Source organism: Falco rusticolus, chromosome 11, assembly GCF_015220075.1.
Source record: "Falco rusticolus isolate bFalRus1 chromosome 11, bFalRus1.pri, whole genome shotgun sequence".
Lineage (NCBI taxonomy): Eukaryota > Metazoa > Chordata > Aves > Falconiformes > Falconidae > Falco > Falco rusticolus.
The window spans coordinates 17,347,261-17,367,264 of NC_051197.1; the positions used below are offsets into that span (position 1 = coordinate 17,347,261).

At 40.5% G+C, this 20,004-nt stretch overlaps 1 long non-coding RNA gene across 6 annotated transcripts in view; it reads right to left on the bottom strand.

The window, feature by feature from the left end:
* LOC119155250 overlaps positions 1–20,004 on the bottom strand; it is a 435,215-nt gene that overhangs the window by 37,923 nt on the left and 377,288 nt on the right. For 5 of the 6 annotated variants that reach the window (XR_005106649.1, XR_005106652.1, XR_005106650.1 and 2 more), the window contains one exon: positions 622–738. This is a non-coding gene — a long non-coding RNA (uncharacterized LOC119155250). Of the gene's footprint in view, positions 1–621; positions 739–4,345; positions 4,491–20,004 lie in introns of all 6 variants that reach the window. The other variant, XR_005106648.1, reaches the window with a different exon arrangement.

Here is a 20,004-nt window from a genome sequence, read left to right on the forward strand (position 1 = left end):
GAATGTGAGATGCCTGGCATTAAACTGAACCCTTGACTGTACTTGATTTTAATTCTGTTCTCATCTGTGTTAATTATTATTATATTAATTATTCTGTTTGGGAGAAATTAAGCACACATTCACCCCATGTGTCAAAGAGCTTGACCTGCCAAAAGGCACTCGCTTGTTCAGTGATAAACAGACCATCAACACAATGATATAAATGTTGAATTTTATCCAGTTTCCTGTTCTGAACCAAATGGAGGTAAATCCACTGACTTAATATTTAATAACCTAAATGTAATTTCTTTTTTGTGCCTCGCATTGCACAGTAAAGAATTGGATGGCTAGCAGTTTTGCAGATTCCCAACCCCTAATTATTTTAAGCTATTCATCCTGGTATCTGTCTATTGATGCTCAGCCAAATTGCCAGCAGGGGAGAGATCTGTCCAATCCAGGAGCTAAATGAGTCACTGAGAGTCAATCTGTTTTTTTCCCTTGCTGCTGGGATTTCCTTGGGTCCTGGCCTCTCTCTGCTCCAATCACACACACACAGCTCCAGGCATGGGTCCTCTTTGGCTTCAGCTGCCTCCTGTCTCCCCATGTCTGCTCTGCTCATCACAGCTGTTGATGGGTTCTCACCGGCTGGCCACAGAAGACCAATGCTTCCATCACACTGCTCTTACAGTTCTTGCTCTGAAGGGAAATGAAGACATCTTGGCCTTGTTGAATTTGCTGCTGAAGTAATACATCAGGTATCTAGATGGAAAGCAAACCACATGAATAAAATGTGTCATCTGGGTTAGATACTAATTTATTTGCCTTAAGTTCTGGGAACAATATTTGCGCTTTTTCCAGAGAACTCGGTTAAGTTCCATAGAAACTGAATACTAATATGATTTCTGCAGTATGGAAACAAATATAAAACAGAGAAAAAATAGACTCATCAAAAATATTAGCTGTTCAGTATTAAAAGGTCTGACAATGCCGCAAATATAATTTATAAACAGGAACATTTAGAGCCTAACTATTCACTAAAAAGCAAATTCCTTGCTTCCTTCCTTTTAGGGTCAGGATTCAATTACACAAAAATATGCAGCAGACTTAAGGACTGCATGTAAGATTAAGATAACTGGTATTTCATGGTAAATGATTAAATTAGCTGACACAGTTTTATCCTGAACTTTGCCATTAAAACTGACATTTTTGTGCCACGCACATTGTAGGCTGCTGGTAATCTAAACTGCCTTTCTTCTTTCAAAGACTTTAAATAGCTGAAGAACTCTTGTTCTTTACTCATTTGCAAATGTGTGGAAAATATATCTACATCATAACAAGATGAACTAAGCACAGGACTTTTTTTTTTCATCATCTATCACACAAATACCTTAAGAAAACAGCAAGGAACTTCCAAATGCCCAGATTCAGCTCTACAACATGCACTTTAATCAAGTCATTTATGTGACTCCACAGAGATGAGAACATGCTGTCCTCCTCATGGTGAGTAAAAATAGAGAAATGACAGAAGTCTCTTACTAAAAGTTTAATTATTCCTAGTATACAGTTCTAAACCACTTTATGTTTATTCCTCTTCTTTTCAGGCTTAGATGTTTTATGATGGCAGGGAGTTACAGGAATAATTTTGATAGAAAACAGAGTTAGGACTGGATGGATGAAATGTCAGAGCTGGTGGTTGTAGTAGATGGGAACTGCCCTTCAGTTGAGCTAGCTGGGAAGGAGCAACTCAACTCCTTTGTGAAGATACTCAGCCTTCAAGACAAAATGAAGGCACATGGCATTGCACATAGCAAAGGCAAGGCGAGTCTCATCAGAGACCTGAACTATGAGAGAAGTGTATCTTCTGAGTATTGCACTGAGAGACTGTCAGAACTGGGTAAGAAGAAAAGCCACAGAAGCTCTGCAGAAATTAAGAAAGGCAGCCTGACACGCAGACAGTGCATCCCTAGGAGATGCCAAGGGTGAACATAAGGAGGAATGGGCTCTGGCTGAGAGAGGTCTCACAGGCAATGGGATAAAATTCTTGTATTCATCTAGTCTTTTGACTTGTCCTGTGGTCAGAAAAAACAGATCTTTGTCCTTTTCTTGTAAATACATAGAGTTACAAAGAAGTAGTATGTGACTTTCACCAACAATTTCTCCTCATAATTAGAATAACCTAGAATATCTCAAATTTTTAGTTAGCCATAGAGTTCAAAAGAAGTAGCTCTAACAATACAAAAGCACAGGGTCTGCAATACCAGTCCAGAACAGTGGTCCAGCATGTCCAGTCATTCACAGTCAGGAGCCTTACATGCTTGTGAAAATGATGCAATAGGAATGACAATAATTATTATAGAATAATCTACCTGAATGGGACACTTGAGTCCCCACTCACAGGCTCTGAAAGTTGAAGCTTTATGAAGAAGTCATGCATGCATCATATTATACTTCTTTCTGTGCACTGGCACAAAGATAAAAAAAGTCTCCAAATATTGACTATACAATTTGGAGGGGTAAAGGCATGTCTCTCTACTTCAGCTTTTAGTAACTAAGATCTCTGCTGAAACAGATAGTGGAAGCTCAACAGACACTAAAAAAATTGTGGGTTTTATTCCAGCAGAGAATTTGGCCCCTTATTCTCAGTGCAGCCTTATCAGAGGTGTGTCCGTAACAGGAATGTTATAGCAAAGCTTCTGGATTCCCTGTTAGCCGTACACAGTTGAGCAAGACTTTGGACTCTTTTTCACATCTTGGAACTTCTATTAGTTCTAACACAGAAGAGGAACCAGCTTTTTACAGAGCACCTTCCCCAGGAGTTAAAAACTGTAGTTATACAACACTCACACAGTCACACCACTATCATCCACTGATGACTTTCAGTGAAAAGAAATGTCCATGAAGACAGTTTCATTGTTTGAGATCTTATGCAAATGCTGAACAACGAAACCCTATCTGATTATCAAAAAATCAAACCCATATGACCATCTCACAAACTCATTTATTCAATTAAAACTTCTCAGCTCTCCTACATAATTTCTTGGCTTTTTTATATTGTGCAAAAGATATAGCTACTTTTACTTCTCTTTGTACGTTTTAAATTTTGAAAACCTTTCACAGCAGAGGTTATATGAATCATCTAGCTTTTCCTATTCCAAAATGTTTCACTGATCATTCATTATTAACTGAGTAAAACGAAGATAACTATGATAAATTTTGATCTATCTCAAAGTATTAGAAAGGATATGAAAACATCTTGTTCACAGTACTAACTTTTAGATGACATATGAGGGTACACCCCCAGTTTTTTTACCGTCACGTACAATAAGGCTCTTAATAACCCAATCACTTCTTACTACATTTTTTCCCATTCCTAGGCACTAACAGTTTCAGCCAGGTCTGCCATTTAGCAGAAACGCATTCAAACAATACAACCAAGAAGGGACTAGGTGCTGGTGACAGGAAGCCTGTTGATGTCAGAGATTAGGAACCTAAATAATGTCTAGGTTTTTTTCTAATTAATGTTTGTTCCCTAAACAGTTCTACACATGTATAAGCCTTTATGTGAATGCTCTGGAAAGAGAGTAAGTAGTCTGTAGCCACTCTTCTATCTGGGAGTGATGTTTTTCAACACATCTCAGTACCTGGTGCTCTTTCACTAAATATACTGCTATGTAACTGTACACAATAGTTGAAAATACCACGAGAAAACAATCCTTTTCAAGTTGCTCAACACAGGAATGAAACACAACCTAGAGAGGAAACACACTAATCCAGAAAGAAGAAGGAACTAGAAGAAACTGGCTCATTTTAGTGAGTTGAGATCCTGGATACTTCTTGCTGCCTGTCATTTGGCTCTCCAGGCAGGTGGGATAGACTGAAGTTAGCAGGGCTCTTTGAGGTATACTCCACAGCTGAATGTATCTGGAACAAGCTGTTACACGATTTTAGTCATTTGCCTCTTCAAATGATTACAGTTTCACTACAGCCCGCCTCAGCTTGAGTTCTCCAAGGTCAGAGAGGGTCAGGCCTATGTGTAAGGGAAGTAGACAGGGACAGAAGTTGTGCAAAGCTGGTCGTGGACTTAATAAGGGCTTGATTCTGTACCAATAAAATCAATGGGAGTTTGGCTCACGATTGCAATGGGAGGTGGATCAACGCTTTATGCCAGCTGTTCCCTGCTGGGTAGGGATAATCCCTTTGAAACAAAATATTTAACTTGTTCTCAACTCTGTTGTTGTAAGAAGGTTTCCCATGATAATGCTTTCATGAGAATTAAAAGGTGTGTCCCATATTTTTCTTTCGAATACCTGCCATTTCTGTAGTACACATTTCTGCTATTAACCATATGGGTTTACAAATGAGTTACAGGGTGGATCATCTGTTTGTTCTGCTGGCCACGACAGCACTTCTTGCAGTTTCCTCAGCCAGAAGAAGAAGCAAGGAGGCATGTTAATTCAAACGGCTACAGCTGAGGTGGGATCCCATGGGCAGAAGTAAAATAGCTAAGGTCCCTGCAGGCAAATGAGAAGATGATAGAAAAAATAAGCTGCCAACAGGCATGAAGGCAGTCACGAAGAACAGAGCGTGGGAACAATATCAAAGAGAGAGGAGCTAAGGGAGGACAATATTAACAATAAAATCAGATATGTGTGTCCTGAAGTCTGGATCCAAGTACAGCATTTAGGCTCAGTTGCCGTTTTTGTGTTTTGTTTTTACGTTTTACAGGGGAAATGCGGTTCTGAAACATGTCTGAAGCTGTCCATGTTGTTTTACAGATCAGCAGCACACTGTGGCTACTTGTAGCCCCTGCTGTGTTAGTCAAGTTCAAAAACAATGTGGAAGTTGGGCCCATCTACCCCAGCTTTCAGTTTGGTTCACTCCCCCTCACCCCTCTGGCTAAGATCCATTTGGCTAACAGACCTGGAACATAAAGTCTGCTAAGTTTTATAAAGCAATTATTTAATTTTAAAAGTCTCTTCCATTGCATTCAAATGAAATTTCCATAAAATAGAGAATCCTCCATGTCCTCCTGGGAACTTTTGTTTACTCCATAAACCATGACACTTTTTGAAAGCTCTAGAAGACTTCAAGAGAGGAAACTTCCAGATACAGAGTTGTTTGGTCTGTCAACTGGGAACTGAGCTTTCCATAGAGTTATGACCTCCAGAAGCAAAAAATGTATGGAATTGTTTGAGCTTAAGAGACTGTGACATTTTTATAGAATGAAAGGAGGAACTGAGAGATACAATGACAGAGCCCAGAGCTGCATCTGTCTGGTTGTTCCATGGAGCATTCTCTTTATAGATTTTTATGGTTCTCCTAGCTGTAGCACTTGACCTTTTTGTCAAATATTATTTTAGATTATTAGGTGTGATGATTAGTTACTAAATATACCGTCTATAGTAAATAGGAAATTGTGTAGCCTGATGCTTTAGTCTCAGACCTTTCAGGCACTGCTCCCTTGACATTTAACATTAGAACACTGAATCCTCTTATATTAACTTAAGTCACTTGGTAAGCAAGAAGTGCACAGCATTTTCACACAGGAGACAGGATTTTCTGAGGTAGCAGTACTAGAACAGGGATGTCTTCTTTCTCTTGCCTCCCCCCGCTAGCTTTAAGAAGTGTGAAGTCAAGTATAACTACGAGCCAGCTCATGTCAAACAATACAGCTTAGTCTACTGCCTACAAATAAGTGCATTTACCTTTAAAAGTTCTGTAAACCAGCACTTTGCAAATGACTCTGCCCTGTGTCTCTCTCCCTGGTGAACCCTTCACTCTTCCATTCATCCTCTCCTCTCCCTGGTACGAGAATTAATAATTTGCTATTTTACCTCTCCTCCCAGCACCTTTTTACCTCCATTTGGAAAACGCCTCTCTCCCATAAATCCCACCTTAAATATTTGGATTTAAAGGTATGTGGTTCCAGATAGCATGGACCCTGAATTTTTGAATATTTATCATAGTTTTAGAAGACAAAAAAAAAAAAAAAAAAATCTTGCTGGAACGTAAAATTATTTTAATAGGAATGGAACAAAATTCTAGTGCAGAAACATCTATCACCCGTAGAGGACAAGCTGCATGAAGAAGAAAAAAGAGCCTTATTAGTAAACACTGTGGAGCATATTTAGAAGAGCACCCCATAGAGTCCATGTAACATATCTATAGTGTACAATTTCAGCTTGGACATAGACAGATTTAAGATCTGGGTAAGTGATTTCTCACTAGCAGCAAATCACAGAACTGCCTGATTTTTCAGCAAAGTAGATCTGGTTCTGATCTCAGTCCTGAAATGTAAGACTGGTACAGCTCCAGTCATTTCAGGAGAATCATTCCTGACTGATACCAAGGTTACAGTGGTCTATTAGATTTAATAAAACCATCTGCTCTAAATCCTAGCATAGATTTCCTCTTTGTTATTACAGGATGGTACTTGTTAGCCAAGCAAAACCCAAGGACTCACCCATTTGTGTGAGTAGTGCATGCACAGACCAGACTGCAGAACTGGTCCTCAAATTCACAGAGCTGTAATTACATTTTCTTTGATTATGCACTGATGTGATGGAGGCAGCCTATGCACAAACCAGGTAACACTACTCTTCTTGCAGTTTAGCTTCATGGCAATTAAAACAAGCACGTTTGAGAATTACAAGAATTAGGAAAAATCACTTAAAAGCCCAGGTCTTCTAAAATCACCCAGTGTCTGAATGGTTAATGAACAGCGAATCTTGGGTAACCGCACCACTGTGCTCCTGTAAGTGTTGTACACTTTTGTCTTTACAATAATAAATATTACTGAAGCTGGAGATATTCCATTGCAGTTAAAGCATCACTATTTAGCAGACAATTGCTTCCAGAATGAACTGCTGCAAACCTGCTGTGCTCCAACACCTGCCAAATCGAGTTCCTCCTGTCCCCCCTCTTTCCAGATGCCCTCCATGTTGCTTCCTTTACCTCTTAGCACACACCAGTGCAGTGATGTGACAGCATGAGGCTCAGGGCAGCTCCTAGTTGTTGCTTCCAGAACCAGAAAGAAATGGGACTCCTCTGCAGTCCTGAACAACAGCAACCTGTAACAGTGGAGCTGCAGCAGGGGAGAATTTGTTCCCCAGGCATCATACAGATACTTGCTGATCCCAGAAAGTCACAGAATGAGAAAGCCCGGTCGCACGCACAGCAATCCTACCTCTTAGGTGTTTCATTATAGAAGCGTGTGTTGGAAGAATTGAATCATTCCTTGATTCCAAGATATGTCTCTACAGAACAGGCAACACAGAAAACTTTTCTGACCTAATCACAAGAACCAGCACATGCCTGTTTATCTCAGTGCTCTGCTCCCAGCTGCTACACCCAACTCATTGGACCCACATGCTTCAGCTACCTTTATACCTCTAAGAAGTTTACACCTGCCCTAGCTGGAGATCTAAACTTCTGAAATCTATAGGCAAAGTAGTGATTGATTCAAATGCCTTTTTACATATGTATCTTGATGTAAGTACAGTCAGTCTTTGGCTATGTTCAGCTCCCATACAAGTAGATGCAGAAATGGGCATGAAGCAGGAAAAAGAGTTAACAAGAAGTAAAATAACTTGTGCCACATATAAGATCTTTAATAGTTCTTTTTATTGCTGCCACTCCAATCCTTTTGTCTAAGCTATTGACACAAAGGAGATCAAAAAAGGGTTTTTTAGAACACAGCAGGTTCATTGGCACCATTTAAGAATTTGGCTTGAGAAGTAAAATCACTGTTCATGCCACAGCTGGCCTTGGTCCATTGGTTTTGCTACATTACTAAATCTTTTTGCTAAAGAATTCTAATTCTATGTAACTGCAGTATTGCCTTGACCCTTGAAGTCCATGGAGCTCTTCCAGGACTACATGACTGCATAGCAGAGCAAGAATGTAAAAACTGTTACAATGCTGGTGCTTAAAGCAGAGGGCTGTATTTGCTGAAAGCTTCTGTAATGCTCTGGGCTGAAGATAAAAAAGTGGTATATGCATAAAACAGTTTCGAACATGATGAAATTTGCCATCTTACCTACTTATGTCCTAAATCAGTAATTTTCTAGTCTGTATGGCTTATCAGAGGACTTCTGGAGTAGCATTTTACTTGCATAAATTCCATTAGCTGTATTCATGAAAAGCCACTTCTAAAACAGTGTTACATTGATGAGTTTTCCCTAAATGGGTTAAGGTGAAATAATGGAAGTTAAACACAAAGTCCATAGCAGGAAGTCAGTAGCAGAGCTGCAGAGTATGCCAAGGGTCCTGGCACCTAGATGCAGCAGGCCAGACATGACAGCTCGCCCATCTGAAAACTACTCTAGTTAGCTGTCAATCACAAAGTAGGACATAAAGCTCTTCTCAGCAGTTAGTGGACATTAGCCAGTTACCTGTAGTAAATTCTGTGATTCATTCTCAGAATTGGAATTAGAAAACAATTGGATTTCACTGAATCAACCTGTCCCAAGTCCTCCAAAACATGCCATGCCTACTATCCCTTTCCTTCTCTCTGAAGAATTGTGTTTCTCAATGCACCCAACAACATCTACTGACTCTCAGAGGTAGCCTTAATGCAAAATCTCTGTCTTGAAAGTGAGGGAACTATTCCATATTTAAAATTGACTCTAAGGAGAAATCAAAATTCAGATTCCATCTCTAGAAGATGATTTGCCAGTTACACCATTTCAGCATTTGTTCTCATACTGCATGGTTTTCAAGCGCAATTTATCAATTGTGATACATTTTATAACCTCCCACAGTCAGTCAGACTTGTGGATGTTTGCCCTCTTTAACGTTTCCCAAGAAGTTTAAATGGTTTTAGTTGGTATGGAAGAAACACACACAGATATCTCATATAAATCATTTTGGCCTTTGGCCAAAATATATGTTTTAGCTGTGGGCATGTTTTCCTATGGCTAACCATTTCTTTCCATTACATCTAGCAGAAAGGATAACACAGGCTACATTTGTTGAGAAGCAGCTTTCTTATAAACAGGGCAAAACATAGTGGCTCAGCTTCCTCAACTAGGATCTTCAGGTTTGCACTGCAACCAGACATGGCCCAGGCACCATCTGCCCATCTGTGCAAATGTCAGCTCAGTCACTCCACTGTAGCCAGGACTTCTTGAGAAAACAGTCATGCTGAGAAAGTCTAATCTCAGTCACAAAGTTCTAACAATAATTATAACAGGTCCATAGCTCAAAAAAATGAGAACATACATACATGACAGAAAAATGACACACGGGAAGTGTGAGGTGTTATAAATATAATTGCTCGCATTAACATAACATGTTATATTCTGAAAAGCAAAGCATAGGCAAATATGTCTTCTTAAAACACAAAAGCAAAAATTTTGCCTTTACATACTGATGTTTCTAAGCTATTTATGCCTAGTGCAGCTCCTGTCAGCTTATCACAAGCTGCATGTTTTCATTGCAATCTACTGCACAGCATCACTCCAGTTCAGCTGGCATTTGTGTTATAAGAAAACAAGATGGATTTCACTAATTTGCTTTACTCCTACCTTACAGCAATTCCTGTATGCAGAACCCTCTTTCTGTCTGTAATATTGTTGGGATGGTAGTGGTGGGGCAACTTCATCACCTCACTCACCCAGCTCCTCCTCTGCTTAGGCACCTGTCAGTTCCCACAGTTTTGGTGCAAAATACACCATTTTTCAGGCCTGAACATTTCACTGGAATGGTTTATGCCTTGTCCACCAAATATCACAGCAGGGAAGGGAGAAAGGTCAGATGGCATTACTAATAGGGTTACATTTCGAGAAATCTTCCAGTAGTGCATCTGGGGCCTCCAGGACACCTTCCCTCTGGTTATGTTGAAATAGCTGAGGAAGGTGAGCTAACCAGATTCTGGAGTACTTGCTTTACTTCTATTATTACAGCTGAGCCATGTGACAGGCATATATAGTCATTTCAGTGAGGTTTTCTCATCACTGAGTGCAGAAAAGAAAGAATATGAAACCTGAACAATACAATGGTATGTTTTTTAAATAAGAAGCAAAGACTTTTCAAGACTAGATATCATATAAATTGCTATTAGCAAATCCATATACCAATGATACACTCCAAATAAATGGCTGGGCATTTGAGCTAAATCTTGTTTGGCACAGTGCAGGTTAGAGCTCCAGATGGATGTAAGCCTGGGGGGAAAGACACGTCTGCCTACAGAGTAATTGTTACTACTGAAGTGAGGTTTTATATCTTCTTTCCCCATTCTGCATCTTTATCAATGGGTTCTACGCTCCTTTTTCACATAGGGGTCACATCACTTCACCTGTTACTTTCACTGGTTGATTAAAGCAACTAAGTGATTACTTGTTTGTCCCCTTGATCTATTAGGGCAGGTCTCATTGTAAGACTTCTGCAGATGATCAGCTGCATAGAACGGTCTCACTCTACAGCTCTCAGGACTAAAATTCCTAAACTACAGATAAATTTATTCTTCCTGTTAATAGTCTAGTTAATACATTCTGATTAGTGTCATTAGCAATTTTACAGGAAAGCTGGGCAATTTCTGTCATGATATGGTTACAGGACTTCATACAGACCCACATACATACACATACATTCTTTACTATGTTATTTTAACTTAATACAGCTAAATCTCCCTGTGCATTGACACTGCATCTGAGTCAGACCAAAGTCCAGACATGATGTCTGCTTCCTGTTTGCTATTACACATTGCTGCTGTGGCAAAATGGCTGACAAGAAAGAAGAAAGTCTTTGAAGTGTTCTGACAATCTTTGTCAAGAAGATCCCAGAAGCACCGATAAATGTTTTTTTCTCTCCCAGGCCTCTCAGCTTAAAAGTACCAAAGGGTTCACTTCTGCTACCCTTCTTATTCAAAACCCATATGAAACTGCTAGAGGATATTGTGAAATGGCATAGGCTACAATGTCATCAATATCCTGATGACACCAAGCTCTATGTCTCCTTTTCATTGAAGCCATATGTTACAGCTTCCTTGTGTCTGGCAGAGATAAGACATGGATGAAAGCCAGTTGGCTGAGGCTTTCTTTAGATAAGATGAAGGTAGTGTATGGGTTTGGCAAGGGAGAAGTGTTTTGAGTTGACAAAAATCTGCTTTCAAAGTTGAGGGAGATCCCCACTGTCAAAATGCACAAGGGATTTACCGCCTCCTACCTCATCGGGCTACCAAAGTGATGCAAATCTGTCTGTCTCTTCCTAGACTTGACTCACTAGGTGCTCATTGGGTTTCAGTTGCCCAGGCTCACAAGGTCAATGCAGGCCCTACTACGTCTCTGTCATTACTTTCAGATGTTGTCTAGCCTATTCATAAAGATACTGTGATAAAGACTTTACCCCTTCCTGATCTACTGCAGGTATGCCACCAGATTCCTAACAGAATACCGAGTATTCCTTAAGGATCAGCTGACATCCTTCTTACTGAAATTGAAGCCTATTGGTACTCACTTTTCCCCAGGAACATGAGAAAAGACTATTCTTTTCCTTTGGAGCAGTGTTTCCTCATGTAGTTGAAAACCTACATTATCTTCTCCTGTTTAGGTTAGACAACCCCGGATCATTCAATTTTTCCCCATAGACAAATTTTTTTTTAGATTTCTTATTATTCTTTTTGCTCTCTTTTCCAGCTGGACTGTATTTCTTGAAATGCAAGCCCCAAAAGGAGGTCACAGTAAATCAAGTGACTTTTTAAGCTTCTATTAGATATAGGTAGGCAGCAGCACTGTTTCTGCTTCAGGCCCTTCTGGCATATTTACTGGGTGGAGGATCTTTGCTTGTTATCTCTTCTGCAATATGATAGTATGCAGCTTAGCTGCACTCAGCCCCCCAAACAGAATTACTCTTAGACAGCACAGAGACACACAGGTCAATGCAAACCCAATAAATTCTACACTCATTTTCCAAATTCACAGCAACATTTTGGGTAACATCATGTTCCGCTAAGATGTCCATCCATTTTTGCCTGCAATTCAGAGCTCTCCTCTTAATTGTTGAGCCTCCCTCCCTCACATCAGCTTTCTTTGACCTTAGTCCCACCATTAAGTGGAACCTTTCTGCTATAAAGCATTCTATCCTGATCCTCTCTCCTGCCCAAAGCTGCTGATTCTTCCAAAAGCTTGAGTCTTTATTACTCCTTGTCCTTGCTTTTCCTTAGTCCTTGCAGAATTTTCCACTCTCCACTTCCCCCCACCCCCAATGGAGAAGCTGGGGGAATTAATTTTCTCAGTCCATTTGACTAGATGATCATCAAGGTTAATAATCTACCACTGTCCCTTGGCTGGCTGGCATGGGACATGGCCCTGTCAGTTCTGCAATACAGCCTTTCCACGAGCCCAGCTAGGAGCCATGAGCTGGATATAGACACATGTATCCACCAGCCACCACAAGAGCGCCCTTAGTGATGTCGTGCTGGCGAGGGAAATGGGTTCATCACTTTCAGAAGCAGACTTCATCATTTTCATATGTCTCTTGTCTTTTATTTCCCCAGTGCTACACTGTCACTACAGGACTATTCTGGAAGCACAGAGGGAGCCTTCTCAGAAGCTTTGACTAATACAGGATAAGGCTGCTTACTCTATTGCAGGGCAGAGAAGAATAAATTAAAAAGGACAAATTACATGTGTTCTCCATACTTCGCATGAGCTGCCAAAAGCATGCTGGCCTGAGTACGTTGATGCCTGGCTTTCCTCAAGAAAAGTGAATCAGGGACATATTCTCTAATCTGGGCAAAGTAGCTCTGTAGGCAGAGCACTGCACCTCTTGGTAAGGCTCACTGCTGTGTCCAACAAAAACAGGGGACTGGGAGAGTCAGAAACTCTTTGACAAATACATAAATGGACAACTATATTAAACGAAGTTTATACAATAACAAGGAGGATGACCAAACAAGAGCCATGCCGGTCACTTCTTAATTACGCTATCTGCTAAAGCGACACACAATATTTATGTAAATTACACAGTCTCCATGTAGCACAAAGAAGTTACTGTTCCTCCTCCCTCCCTCTCAATGAAATTTATGATTCTGCAGTTTATTAAATCCTTCTCTCACATGTGGAAATAAAAAAAAATAAAAAAAATCTTTGAGACACCCCCAGAGGAGTACAAGAGGCAGCCAGCTGATGCAAACAGCATGCCAGGGTTTCATGCAGGAACTAGGAGTATTAAAAAGGGGAAGCAGATACTTTAGAAAAATTACTGATAGTGTTGATGTTCAGGTTAGGCTACCCAGGGAGAGAATTGATGTGTTCTCAAATCATTACTGGGGATGTTCGGTGACTGTAGTGCCATTCATGAACCAGTTACCCAGATCTATAGTGGGAACAGCCAAGATCTCACGGTTTTCTGATTAGATTTAAGGGGAGTGCTGTGGGGCCCTCATGTTTCATGCCTTGGAATTACAAACTATGCAGTGACCATCTTAGTACTTAACATATAAATGTATTTAGTATAAACAACAGTCCTGAAGAACTGCAAGCTTTATTATCTCCATATCAGAGTCTTTTTCAGTGTTCTAGGAAAAAAGCATGCAAATATGCAGACCTCAAGGTTTCCACAGAAACCTCTGGTCAAAAAAGAAATGACAACAGACTCACACTCAAGGGGATGGGGCAGTATGTCTAAGTGCAAAGAACAGCTGGGGTATATGTAATGTTAGAGTTATTTTTCTGTGCTTCCTCTAGGATGAACCAAAGACCTTGTTTTGCTGGATGCTGAATGCCCTAAAGTCCCATTACACATCTCAGGAAAGGACCTTAATGGTTTTATTGGGAACCATATCTGCACATATAACAAGGCCTTTGAAGATGAAAGGATTTTTTTTCTCTGTTTCCATTTGTTGCCTCTTGGTTGACATGTTCCTAGATGGACACTCAGTCCCCTGATATCTGTTGCCTAATCAGGGACATCAATTACATCCTCAATGGGAAAATTCTGGAACATCTATGAAAGTCAGAAGTGTGAGGAATAGATCTCAGATGATGCAGATGCGGTCATTGCTGTATGATCAGATAAGCAACATTGCAAGTTCATTTTTGTATGCTAAATAAAATAAAAATGTCAATATTTACACATAACCTTCAAGGCTCTTACATTTGCAGCTCTTTAGTATTCAGCGCAGACCACATTTTCTTTAGTCCGTTACCAACAGCTTGGAAATTTAGTTAGAGGATGCAACCCAAATGTTCCTCCAAATGTTGTTTCCAAATGGTCATCTTGAAAAATGCTGTTTAAAAGGATGAAACCTTTATGTGAAGATATAAGAGCCCATGCACAGAGCAACGTAAACTGCAGGGAAATCATCTGAAGATTAAAACCACTAATGATAAAGATATTACTGTTAGGCATAGTTTAATTTGTTGGTAACTAAATCACCAGAGGCTTTTTACAGGCTGCTTGGAACCTGACTATTGTGTACCGCACATTCAACCTCTAAGTGTACAGTGACACAAACAAATAAAAGTGATCATAACAGTTGAAATGTAGTTAGAGACACAATTGAGAACATCTGTATTGTAAGCAGAAATAAATTAGAAATACTGAAGTGTTTTGTAGCTGTGAAACTGAGGGATAAAAAAATAACCTACAGCACCTGGATTAAGCAGTTATAAATAATGTATAAAGGAAAAATCTCATTACCCCCTGTGTAAACTCCCCCCCAATGAAATATATTTTATGAATGTTGCATCACAGTAATAAATGCAGCATTTGTTTTCCCCATAAACTTTCCATTTCATGACTATAAGATAGTTTGGATTCGGAAATAATGGCCAGCGAATGTACTGTTTGCAGGATTAGTTTCCCTCAACAAGCAGCTTTGAACTGACCTTCAGTTTTTTGGGCTAAAGAGCAGAGACTTACACAGGCTTAGCAGAACTCATCTTTGTGCCTACAAAGCTGTGGCAGTGTTGTACTCTACTTGCAACACAACCATACTATATAAACAAATCCAATAGCACCACTAGAGAGTATTTAGACTCTGAGACTTGAATGTTATAATTGCCTGATATCATGGAAGATTTTATGAGATTATACTAGATAAAGATATATGAATGTGGAAAGCTTTCCCTTTGTAAAAAGCGAGGTCTTACAGCAGAACGCTGTGCACTGCAGGATACACTGTTTCTATTTACATTAAAAAGAGCAAGTGCTGTAGAAAAAACTAGAATGCTTCCTTTCAAGTTTCCAGTTTTTCTTTGCAAATATTCACAGTTTTGTATAAAGATGCCAGGACAGATTCCTCTCTTGTGTTAGCTTTACACTAAGTCAGCTTTGCTGAAGTACTCAACAGATTAATTCTAGATTTAGGCAGTGTGTTACTGTCAAATTGCACCATCGGCTTTTCTGTTGAAGATACCTTGATTTCCCACATATGAAAAGGAGTCAGCTTCCTGATGATCCAGGGCAGCAATCACTGATCCCCTTGGGAGGTTCTCAGAGTGATCGGTATACCCGATATGCAATCACCAAGCCACAGCGTGGTGAAACGGGGGTGAGGATGGGGATGGGAGCCTACAAAAGAAGTCAGCATCTAGAGTCAAATTGAAACCTAACAGATTATAAATTAAAAGGATAAGAACTTCCCACTGGCTTAGAGAGATAAAATGTCACAAACACAAAAACATTATGAAGTTAGGTTTCAGTCTGGAGTGCTTTCCCTTTATGATTAATGATTGGGCTCAACCAGGATGGGAAGGGCAAAGCAAAGTTCCTCTTGAACTAGTTTAAAAATGCCACAGCTAAAGAAAAACATAAAGGAACATCAATTTAAAAAAATAACAAAACAAAAACCCCTCTACTAAAATGTAAAGGTCAGGAAAGATTTGGGTGTTTTTAAATGCTGTCTTGAAGAAATTTCATAAAGGTTAAGATGTCATGTAGTTTCAGAGTTATGGGCACTGGAGGGGGGGGTCCTTGAGTGCCAGCTATTCCTCGGGCCACTTGGTGACTGTGAGCTGCAACGACAGTGGACAGCGGGAGGCTGGCGGATCAGAAGCTATCACTGTGCCACCGGGGAAAACCCAGGTCTTGCTCCCCAAAGAATGAAGAGCTGTGTGAGTATTTCAGCATCTGAGATGCAGGCAGCAGATAAAATACAAAAACATGCCTTAAATAACACACAACATTCTAATTTAAATTGCCCAGAGCAAACATATTCAGCACTCAGGCTCTTCAACTCAGTCCCCTGTGCCCGGGAGGACCAGAAAGCATGGATTAGGGATGTTACTCAGAGCCCAAGGAGCTCCTGGTGGCAACCTCCCATGCACAGTGCAAGGGCTCTGAGCAACACATGGATCCCTTGTGGTCTGAGATCGCTGAGGGCACATGGTCAGGCAGGGCAGAACGGCAGCTGAAACACTTCTTTTTCCAGCTCTTACAGATGAAAGTAGCAAAGCCAACACAACTGTGGAAGAGTTTGGAGGGTGAGTTTTTCTTCGCCTGCACTCTGCTATGCCCACTTGGCAGTCGTTTGGCTAGCTCCCTCCCCCTGTGGGCTCCCACACCCTGCTCCCATTTAGCACCAACCTGGCCCTTCTCCCTCCCCTGTCTTGTCCTCCAGTTCCCTCTCTCCCCTCTGGTATTTATCTCCTCCATGCAGCACTGCTGTTTTGTATGGACCAGAGCCCCTGAAAAAAACAGACTTCGTGGCTTGTTTTATTTTCCCTCTCATCTTTGTGACTTTCAGACTTGAGTCCATATAACTAGAGAGCTACCCTTCTCTGCTTCAAATATTTCCCCCCCACCTTCCCTTCAGATCCTCCGTGAAAGTCCATTTTGCCTTCATTTCCACTTTTGGCATGCTGGCTAGACAAGTGATCCTGCATATTCTTTCAGAGCAAGTTGGGCAAGGAAAGGCCAGTGATTTCTGCCCAAGGACTGCTACCCAAAGCTCCTAACTGGGGAGTGTAGACACAGGGAAAGCAGAGGACCCACCACTTCTCTCAGCAAGTGAAATCTATTCCAACATGACAAGAATTTCACTTGTAGGCGAAAGGTGAACTAGGAAAAGGTGACGTGTTTGCTTTTAATGACCAAATAAATGCTACACAAAGACCATGAAATAAGAGAGGAAGAAGAAAATCTTAGAAAACCTACACCTGTTCTGGACAAATGTTACAAGGAGGGTAAAATTCCACAAATGTCAATTATTTCGTGAACAAAAATAAAAGAGTCATGTTATCAAAATATGATCTAACCACTTTTTCATTACAAATAGGTGGTACTTTTCTAACTGGAGATGTAATGAATAAAATGATCTTAAGTTTTGTTAGCCCTTAACCTCCTTTCCCTGCTTCTCCTTTTGCTTGTTTTCCTCCTTTCCTATGTCCATCCTTTGCATGCTGCAAGCTCCTTGTGACAGCTACCACGAGGCCTGATCCTCGGCTCCCTCTCTCTGGCAGCTTTGCACTGCTCAGGAGAAGAGCTGAAGAAAAAACAGGTCTGTTGCCCTGAGGACTCTTTGGGTTGTGAAATCTTGCTAAAAAATCTCACTAAAAAAATCTCTTGTCCCTGCAAAGGCAATATAGCAAGGAGAGGACAAGACACAGCTTCAGAATCCTGGATTGCCAACCCTAGGATGGGAAGAGGAGAAAAGCAGCCTCACTTTGTTCTCCCAGACCGTCATCAGTTAGATACTATGTGTAGCAGGGTATGGCTATGGATATGTGTAGCAGAGTATACTACGGGTCTGGCCTTTTTTATTCTCTAGTGTCATTCAAAATTACAGTACTGTATAGCTACTAAAATAAAAAATAATAATGGCACCAAAACTTCTCACAGTGTCACGTTTTTGTTTCCTTGGTTTATATAATTGCCTCGTTCCTCAAAAACATCCTCCAAAAGTTGCTATTTTTTTCTGCCAGTCTAATATATACAATTATTTCTCTGAAAAGCTGAATTGCTCTGCCTTAGGTAGTAAAGCAAGATGTTAGCCCAGTAAGTTTTAGAAACAGCAGCAATGCAATTAACTATAACTATTCTTTATAGAAAATAAACGCATCTTTATCAACCTTGGAGCAAACTGAAAAATTGCATAGTTGAAATGATTTCTCACTTAGTGAACAAAGACATTTTCTTTTGTGAGATGTCCACTGTGTACATCTGGGTGGTAAAAGACAGAAAACCCTGGCTCATATGCACAGGCAAAGAAGCTCACAGCATCACCTCCCCTTGTTCTCAGCCTCTAAGCACACACTGCGCATCCTTGGAGCCTCCTGGCCACTAGCTTAAGTCTAGTTTTATTTATAGTTTCTTTCAATAAAGAAAAAGTATTTGAGCACATTTATCTTTTCACCCTCTCTCTTACTTTCACAAAAATATATGTATACACATGCATATGTATGCATGCACATACAAAACATTCACCCTTATTTTTTAGCGTCAAAATGATGTTGAAACACATTATTAGGGCATATTTTTCTATCTGAAACTGGCTAGATTTTTCCCTAACAGCTGCACTCTAGATTTTAATTAAATAATACCAGTCGCGCCTTATTTAACTAAGCCAGCACATCTTATGTTTGGGTATATTGATTTCTTTTTTGTTTGGTTTTTTTTTTAAATGAATAGGTTTGTATTTTGATCCATAGCTCTCTATAGCTAAGACAACCTTCAAGCTGGTATAGCATTCCACAGACACAGGCAGGGGCATTTTTTTTGCCAGGCCAAATCTTGGCCACGTTTTTAGGAGGCTTGATTTAGCGCACCACAATTGTCCCTGGAAAACAAATACAGGGGTGGTCAGACTCCCTGTGCCTTTGGCTCTCTGATTTGCTGCTGCAAACCTACCGGCAACAAGCTGAAGACCACCTACCTATGCATCCCCTTAGACCATAAAAAGCAATTAGCCTTTGGCGTCACCATCTCTGTTGCTGATGCTATTTAATCAAAGAGGGGTTTTAGGGAAATGGAGTATCTACAGTGTTTGGGTATAGTGATAAACAAAAATTTGTAATGGATCCCCTACGCACTCAGAAGCTCAGCATCTGCAAAATACTTTATAAAGGAGCCAAAGTAAAGGTGTATTATCATCTCTGATACCTGTGAATGACACCTGGGAAAGGTCTTGTTCAAGTGAAAGATAATGGGAGGCTGAACAATTCCTTTCTTCTGGTAGATAGTACAACATCTGGTAGATCATTTATTTTTACTTCATGCCTTTTACCTGGGAAATGTAGGTCTGGATACATTTGCCTCCTAAAAACTACTGCTGAGGCATGAAAAATCCCAAAGAGCGTGGGAGAAGGCCAACAAAATTGTCATTTTAAGGGCATAAGAACTCCCCTCAGCCATACCCAGTGAAGACCTCACACAGAGTGGCTGCTGACACAGCAGCCTGCAGAGGTTTGGAGCATGCCCCCATGAGCTGCACCTCTTCTATACCACCTGTGTACCACGTTCCATCACCAATTGCCATCAAGTCAGATAAGATCTACATCATGAGCAAGAAATAGCACCTGTAAAATAAACTTAAGGAGGAACACATCTCAAAAGCTCTGCAAGTCAGTGGGACTAGCCCAGCTGTGCACTTGTGTGATTTATAATAAGAAAAGCATAGTGCGCTTTCTGTGAAACTTCATAGCTTGCTTGTCCTTGGAGGTGGCAAACAACTTCTCTGCCATAATTGTCATATATACCACTACAGAAATAAAGGGCACATGCAAAGTGTGCTACCCAGAACCCGTACATTAGAAACAGACCCCTGATGGATCTGGGTGGAGGTGGCAGAGAACAGAAGCTATTACATACCAGCAGGTACCTGCAAGAGGAGCCATACCTAGGTCCGTAACTTTAAGACAAATAAGATGTATATATTTGCATCCACGGGGAAGAATCCTGCCATTTCTGAAAGAGCTGTAAAGCTTGTCTTAGCCATTGCACAATTTGTCTCCCTGATATTATGCTTCCAGTGTCATGTACTGTACATCCTATCTGTCATTAAAGTCAGTCTCAATGGCTGCTTGACGTGGCCCTAATCAAGACAGATACAAACCCCAGTGACAAAGGTATTGCTGCCCCCAA